Source organism: Myotis brandtii, unplaced genomic scaffold, assembly GCF_000412655.1.
Source record: "Myotis brandtii unplaced genomic scaffold, ASM41265v1 scaffold155, whole genome shotgun sequence".
NCBI classification, from domain to species: Eukaryota; Metazoa; Chordata; class Mammalia; order Chiroptera; family Vespertilionidae; genus Myotis; species Myotis brandtii.
In genome coordinates, this window is record NW_005355621.1 from 2,798,243 (window position 1) to 2,806,312 (window position 8,070).

Sequence of the window (8,070 nt, forward strand, 5' to 3'; positions counted from 1 at the left end):
ACACCGTTCAAGACTCCGATACCCATTTCAAAAGACCAGCCCTTTCCTTTCCGAATGGCCATGGCCTGTCGTCAGTGTCCTCTCAGTGGGCTGGGCCATTGCTGTACTTTTGTTTGTCACACAGACATAGGGGGCCAGGACCTCCAGCTCCCCAGCCTGTGAAAGCCCGTTGATGAGTGCCTCTCCCCGTAAAGAACAGCGTCTCTGTGTCCCTTATCTGACTGGTGCAGGAAGGGTCTCAGAAGACTAGCTCCTCCCCGACTTCCGGTTCCAGGTCTCACCTGTGATCCTGCACCCTCACCTTAGCAAGGCTGTCCATGGGCCTGGACCAATCCTCCTCTTTCACGTCATACCTGACCTGTGAAACATGCCACCTTACTCTCAAAAGAATAAAACACGAATGTTAATACAACATAAAGGCCAAGGGCATGACAAATGTACAAAAAGGTTGAACAAATGCAAAAAGTTCACAGTGCAACTCTCTTCTAACCTACACAGTCTGTTTTGCAGTATCTGCCACGGCTGAGGCACAGGGGGTAAAATTTACTTTTTATTAGTCTTAAATGTTCTCTCTGATATTACACCTGTAGGGAGTGTTTGCCCCATAAGCCAGTCAGCAGTGAGTAAGGGAGGTTGGGGAGGTCACTGGGAAGGAGAAGCTGATGTCGCCAGCCCGCTGTCCCCCTCCGTGCCATCCAGAGCTCACCGGTGTTCAGCAGCGTCCCTGTATCGAGACAATGGGCTCAAATGAGAATGACTCAGAAGGCAACTCAACTATACACTGCACAGGGGCTGTGACGGTGAGTTTCATGTCAACTTGGTTCAGCTGTAGATCCCGTGAGAATGACTCAGTGGATGAAGGCAACTCAACTATACACTGCACAGGGGCTGTGATGGTGAGTTTCATGTCAACTTGGTTCAGCTGTAGATCCCAGTTACTCACTCAATCAAACGCTAATCTAGGTGTTGCTGGAAAGGTATTCTGTAGGTGTGATTACTTACTGTAAGTTTACTTTAAGGAGGGAAGATTTTCCTGGAATATCTGGATACCCTGGATGAGCCTACTGAATCGGTGGAAAGGCTTTCAGAGCAGAACTGAGGCTTTACCCAGGAAAAAAGAATTCACGGCTGGCCCCACAGATTTCAGACTTGCCTAGGCAGTCCCACAGTTGCATAAGCGGGTTTCTTGTAATAAATCTCTTGTCTCCACTCATTCTTTTCTCTGGTGGAAACAGGGGGCTGAAGGACCTTTAACCAAATTGCTTCATCCGTCTCTTATTGCAAATGCTAGCATAGTACAGACAAAAAATTCTAAACATAACGTGTGTGTTGGTGGTGGGTGTTTTTAAAATCAGTTACAAATTCTAACAGAACGGGGCTCTCTAGGACTCTCGTGTAGAAGTTCTGGTTCGGTCTTAGATCGGGAGCACTTATCTGGACCTCCTTTTCCACTCAGACCCAAAACTCTTTCTGACATTGCACATCTTCTCATTCGGGGTTCTTTACCTGAGCCACGCTTTTCTGCCATGTCTGAGATTCCAAAAGCCATTTTAGGTGACCGGCTCTTTCCTTATCAAATGGCCCTGGCCTGTCATCCGGGGTCTTCTTGGTGTCATCCAGGTGTGCTGGGCCACTGCTGTACTTTCCAGTTGTTGATCAAGATTGTCTTGAATAAGCAACACCCCCTCCCCAGCTCTACTTGACTTGATTCAGGGGCCCTCCTACCCCTTTGCCCAGCTGCCCCAACCCTTATAGGAGAATTATCAGAAGCTATCCATGGACCCAAGTAGAAAGTAATGATCTCCTTTCTCCATGTAGAAAATGAAGGGAATGATACTTTTCTTTTAAAAAAAAATTTTTTTTTTATTCATTTCAGAGAGGAAAGCAGAGGGAGAGAGAGAGAGAGAAACATCAATGATGAGAGAGAAGCATTGATCGGCTGCCTCCTGAATGCCCCCTACTGGGGATCGAGCCCACAACCTTGGCATGTACCCTGACCGGGAATCAAACTGTGGCCTCCTGGTTCATAGGTTGACACTCAGCCACTATATTAGTTTCACGAGCAGGCTGGGTGGGAATGATAATTTTCCTACCACCTCACAGGACTGTCACAAGAATCAAATGTGATAAAGGATTACTTTGAAAACTTATAGTCATAAAGATGAAAGGATCATCATCATCTTTGTAATTATCTTAATTATTATTCTCACTCCACTAAACCCACCAATTATTCTCTTCCTGCCACACACCTTTCTAAAAGAATTTGCCTTCATCCACAGACCAAGGTGGTGCTAAGCCACTCCATTTGTACCAGGTGGTGTGAAGATAGATGACTGAAAAATCTGGATTCCTTCAACAATTGGCTAGAATTCTGCACTCTGTATCCTTGAAGAAACTACTTTATATCAGTCACAGTTCTTAGATTGTAAAACCCAAGCATACTGACTTAAAAAAAAATAACCTGTTGCCCCATTAACTGAAAGTCCACAATCGACTCTCACTACTAATGATTACATAGTACTACAAGTCACAGCCAGAGCTATAAAGAAAGAAGGGAACAGTGTAAACATTGGAAGGGAAGAGATAAAACGCTCATCATTTACCTAGAAAAACCAACAGGAGCAACAAACAAATTATTAGGACTTATAAGCAATGTTGCCAGATACAAGATTAGCCCATAAAAAATCAACAGCATTTCTCTACACCAGCAATAAATCAATAGAAAAATATAACTTTCAAACACATTTTTTTTCACATTTTAATGTCTCTGAAATTGGGATGCATCTTACATTGATGGCATCTTGGATTTGAGTAAATACAGCATCAAAAATAAGACACCATTCTCAGCTCCAGAGGTATTTTAAAGTATCCTGGCAATAACAAATAATACACAAATACCTCTATGGAGAAAACCTTAAAAACCTAATAAAAGGTACAGAAGATGATCTGAATAAGTGAAGTGGATTTCTATGCTCTTGATGAGATGATTTAATATTATAAAGTTGTCAGTTCTCCCTCAAATTAACCTATAAATTCAATGCAATTCCAGTAAAAATTTTATATAGGTATTTTTAGAAGAACTCAGTAAAATTCTACATATGTTAAAGACCTCAATATTTAAGATAAAACTATGATTTTAAAAATAAAGAATATCATTATGACATGAGTCAGTGTTTCTCCACCTTTTTCTTCTATTATTGCCTCCTAAGGAGCTTTCTTAGACATTTTTTTTCCTAATTATGACCCTCCCCCACAATGCTCACAACAGGGAAATTTTAATACCACAGTTATACCAATTTTCTGTTTAGATATTGTATGTAGATCTGTACTTTAATTAAAAAGAGTATTACTTTTTTCACTCCCCTGAAAAACAATGTTCACTCTTGGGGCAATCACCTTCCACCTCCTGCCCTACCCATGAGAATGTTACACACATAGAGGTGAGGAGGGACTTAAAAAAAAATCCAAAAGCTCAAGCCCTCAGACAGAAGATCGATAGATTTGACTACTATTAGTATATTAGTTTCCTATCACGGCCATAACAAGTTACCACAAATTTATTGACTTCACCCGCCACTCATTGATGTTACCTCCCAGCTCTGTGTCTCAAGTCCAGTGAGCTAAGCTGGTACGTGGCCCAGGTTCCCACCAGGCTGGCCTGGACCCTTACCTGGAGGTCCTGGGGGAGAATCCACTTCCAGACTCACTCAGGTAATTGACAAAGTTCAGGTCCAGGCAGTGGTGGGGCTGAGCTCCCATTTTCTTGCTGGCCAGCAGCCCAGAGGTCCTTCTCAGCTCCTGGAGGCCACACCCATTCCTTGGATCTGAGACTCCTTCCTCTGCCTTCCAAGCCAGCAACACACAGTCAAGTCCTTCTCAGGATGCAAATCCCTCTGACCTCCCGTCGCCTTCATTTTTCCTCCTGCATCTCTCCGATGTCAGCCAAAGAAATGCCTCCGCCATTATGGGCTCAAGTGACCAGACTGGGCCCAACCAGATGGCCCAGGACAATCCTGCTACGCTCTTAATGCCTGTGTCCTCCCAAAACTCATATATTGAAAATCACAAACCCCCAGTCCAGATGATGGTATTAGGAGGGGGGTCATTTGGAGATGACTAGATGATGGGAACAGATCCTTCATGAATGGGATTAGCTCCCTCACAAAGAGGCCCGCTGGGCTCTGTTGCCCTTCTGTCTTGTGAGGTTACAGCTAGAAGGTGCCCTATAAACCAGAAAGTGGGTCTCACCAGACACAGACTCTGCCCCCACCTTGATCTTTGACTTCCCGGCCTCCAGCACTGTCAGTAATAAATTTCTGTTTTCTTATAAACAGAAATTTCTGTTTTCTTTTAAACAGAAATTTATAAGCCACCTAGTCTCTGCTATTTTGTTATAGCAGCCAGAATAGACTAATACTATCCTTAACGTTAATTACACCTGCAGAGTCCCCTCACTACAATACCTCTATTAGTGTTTCATTAAATAATTAGGAGACAGGAATTCTGGGGAGACACCTTTAGAGTTCTGCCTACCATGATTATATTAAAATTAAGGATTTCTGATCCACAAAGGACACTGTGGACAAAGTTAATGGACAGATGAAAGAAAGGGGGAAATAGTTTCAATTTCTGAAACCAACAAGGGGTTGATACTTATAATATATAAGGAACCCTCACAAATGAACAAATAGAAATGGGCAGTTTATAGAAGTGGTAACCCACATTACTGATAGGTATATAAAGAGATACTCAAAATTATTAGTAATCAGAGAAACGCCAATTCTAAAAGCATGAGATGTTACCTTATTTTTATTTGATTGGTGAAAATTAAAAAACTGGAAAATGCTAAGTGCTGGAGGTGAGAGGAGAAATAGAGATATGGGAACCCTCAGACACTGCTTCTGGGAGTGTAGACTGGGTCACCCATTACCGAAAGAAATCAGGCATTACACAGTCAAATTAAGTGCCCCCCGGGACCCAGAAATCCCACTGCTAGTGTTAGGACCCAAGGAAATTCTTACATAGATCCACAGGGCGCACACACAGCATGTTCATCACAGTGTGTTTTGTGGCAGGGAAACAGATATATACTAGTAAACTATAGTAAATATATACCAGGGAGAAGCACGCAATAATGAGAATCAATTAGTAAAATGGTACCCATAGCATCATGTGTGGACCTTAAAAACATGGCACCCAGTGAAAAAGTAAAAGAAAAAATGAGACATGACAAAACCATCTGGGTCGATTACAACTACAACAAAGGATACGAACACAAAGTTACATGATAAACACACAAGGATGACTGCCTACAGGAAGAGAAGGGAAAAGGCCAACAGTTATTGGAACTAAAGAAACAAGTTGGATATTTTACATAAAGTGCTATGATCTGAGGCTTATGAGGGCCAATATTTTTAAAAGCTGGTCGGCAGGGATGGCTTCAGGCACAGCTTCATCCAGGCTTCAGGCAATGTCATCAGGATCCATTGCTCTGCTCTGCATCACCTGGGGTTGGCTCCACCCTCAGACTGGCTTGGACAGAAGCGAAATTTGATTAGGTACAGTTTTCGAGGCAAATATGTGTTCTGTTTGATGGAATGCTCTTACGGTTGAAAAGATAAATTTCTTAGTGGCCTTTTCTGCCTTAGTAATTTTAGCCCCATGAACCCATCTGAAAGGGGTTCACTACAGTCTCTGACATGTCATCTCGGGCAGCTGCGGTCACTATTCTCAAGACCCACAGCCTACATGCTAATCAGCAGATAAAAACATCTGTACGTGGTTATGGACACGGCTGTGTTTTGATTAAGTACTTGAGATAAGCGTACTTGTTTTCCTGACAAGTGGAGAGAGAGGAAAGAATAAAAATTCATTACAGAAGGACTCCAGCTCGGCCAGAATGAAAGCTTTAATTAAGGCTTTGCTCCAACGGTGTGGTTTTTATTAACGGTGCTGTCAGGGGAAGACACTTCGCAGCTCGCTTCAAGTCTCCACGTGAATGAGCTGGTTGGGGTCACACTCTGGGCTCCCCGTCGGAACCCCAAAGTGACTCATCATCCTGGTGAGCTGGGGCAGGACCAGGGCATTCCAGCTCTGCCCCTCCGTTGTCTTTCACTCTGTAGCCTGATATCAGTCTGAGACTGTTGTGTTAGTTTCCTGGGGCTGCCGTCCCAAATGACCACCAATTCGGGGTTTAAAACAACAGAAATTCCTTCTCTCAGAGTTCAGGAGGCCAGAAGTCTGAAATCAGGTGCTCGCTGGGTTGGTTCCTTCTGGAGATGAGGGAGAATCTCTTGCGTGCCTGTTGCTTCGCTACGGGGGCTGCTAGAAACCCTGGCATTCCTTGGCTTGTAGCTGCATCGCTCCATGTCTGCCTCCAGTTTCGGAGCCTTCTTCTCTGTGTGTCTGTGTCCTATTCTCTTCTTTATCAGGACACTAGTCATTGCATTGGGGGCCACCCTAATCCAGTAGGGCCTCATCTTAACCAGTTACCTCTGCAAAAGACCCCACTTCTAAACCAGGTCACACTATTCAGCCCAATATGATGGTCCAGCCTGCATTCATTCTCCCGGTCCCAGGCGAAGCGTATTGGAGGTACGGTTAATTACCCTATTTGTCTTTTATTAGATAGGATATATAAGGAACCCTCACAAATGAACAAATAGAAATGGGCAGTTTATAGAAGTGGTAACCCACATTACCAATAGGTAAATAGATACTCAAAATTATTAGTAATCAGAGAAACGCCAATTCTAAAAGCATGAGATGTTACCTTATTTTTATTTGATTGGCGAAAATTAAAAAACTGGAAAATGCTAAGTGCTGGGGGTGGGAGGAGAAATAGAGATATGGGAACCCTCAGACGCTGCTTCTGGGAGTGTAGACTGAGTCACCCATTACCGAGAGAAATCAGGCATTACATAGTCAAATTAAGTGCCCCCCTGGGGCCCAGAAATCCCACTGCTAGTGTTAGGACCCAAGGAAATTCTTACATAGATCCACAGGGCGCACACACAGCATGTTCATCACAGTGTGTTTTGTGGCAGGGAAACAGATATATACTAGTAAACTATAGTAAATATATACCAGGGAGAAGCACGCAATAATGAGAATCAATTAGTAAAATGGTACCCATAGCATCATGTGTGGACCTTAAAAACATGGCACCCCCCAGTGAAAGTAAAAGAAAAAATGAGACATGACAAAACCATCTGGGTCGATTACAACTACAACAAAGGATACGAACACGAAGTTACATGATAAACACACAAGGATGCCTGCCTACAGGAAGAGAAGGGAAAAGGCCACCCGTTATTGGAACTAAAGAAACAAGTTGGGTATTTTACATAAAGTGCTATGATCTGAGGCTTATGAGGGCCAATATTTTTAAAAGCTGGTCGGCAGGGATGGCTTCAGGCACAGCTTCATCCAGGCTTCAGGCAATGTCATCAGGATCCATTGCTCTGCTCTGCATCACCTGGGGTTGGCTCCACCCTCAGACTGGCTTGGACAGAAGCGAAATTTGATTAGGTACAGTTTTCGAGGCAAATATGTGTTCTGTTTGATGGAATGCTCTTACGGTTGAAAAGATAAATTTCTTAGTGGCCTTTTCTGCCTTAGTAATTTTAGCCCCATGAACCCATCTGAAAGGGGTTCACTACAGTCTCTGACATGTCATCTCGGGCAGCTGCGGTCACTATTCTCAAGACCCACAGCCTACATGCTAATCAGCAGATAAAAACATCTGTACGTGGTTATGGACACGGCTGTGTTTTGATTAAGTACTTGAGATAAGCGTACTTGTTTTCCTGACAAGTGGAGAGAGAGGAAAGAATAAAAATTCATTACAGAAGGACTTCAGCTCGGCCAGAAGCTCTTTCTATGACAACAGACAAAAACCCCCACAGACTGGTAAAAGCAAAAGAACTATAATGGCTCATGTGTGTGAATTTGAGAAGACGAGCCGCAGTTGGAATCAGGCACTCAGACAATGTTGGCAGCAACCTGTCTTTCTTCACTTCTTGGCCTGCTTTCCTCTCAGACAAGCAACCCTCCTCCCCCCCCCCCCCA

The 8,070-nt window shown here is 43.5% G+C and overlaps 1 pseudogene; it reads left to right on the forward strand.

Annotated features, from left to right (window-relative positions):
* The first annotated feature begins 662 nt into the window (after window positions 1-662).
* The window catches only part of LOC102257169, a 10,409-nt pseudogene continuing 3,001 nt past the window's right edge, over window positions 663-8,070 (forward strand).